The sequence below is a fragment of the Morone saxatilis genome, unplaced genomic scaffold (assembly GCF_004916995.1).
Source record: "Morone saxatilis isolate NCDOM2014 unplaced genomic scaffold, NCSU_SB_2.0 Contig10, whole genome shotgun sequence".
NCBI lineage: Eukaryota > Metazoa > Chordata > Actinopteri > Moronidae > Morone > Morone saxatilis.
In genome coordinates, this window is record NW_023339652.1 from 11,495,444 (window position 1) to 11,495,698 (window position 255).

Below are 255 nucleotides of genomic sequence, written 5' to 3' on the forward strand. Positions count from 1 at the left end.
TATGTTGCATTTTACTGCAGTAGACACTTTGTATACTATTAAAACTGTAGTTTATTCTAAAGCAATGCATCATATTTTAGAAAATCATCAAATGTAACTATTTAGGTGTTACTATTGATCATTCAAATAACACACTGAAAACCTTGTTACCAAGCTGAAACTTAAATCAGGTTTCTGTTTTAGTAATAAATCCAGTTTTTTCCTCCAGGCAAGAAAACATTTGATTTCAGCTTCAACTTTTTTTTTTTTTTTTTT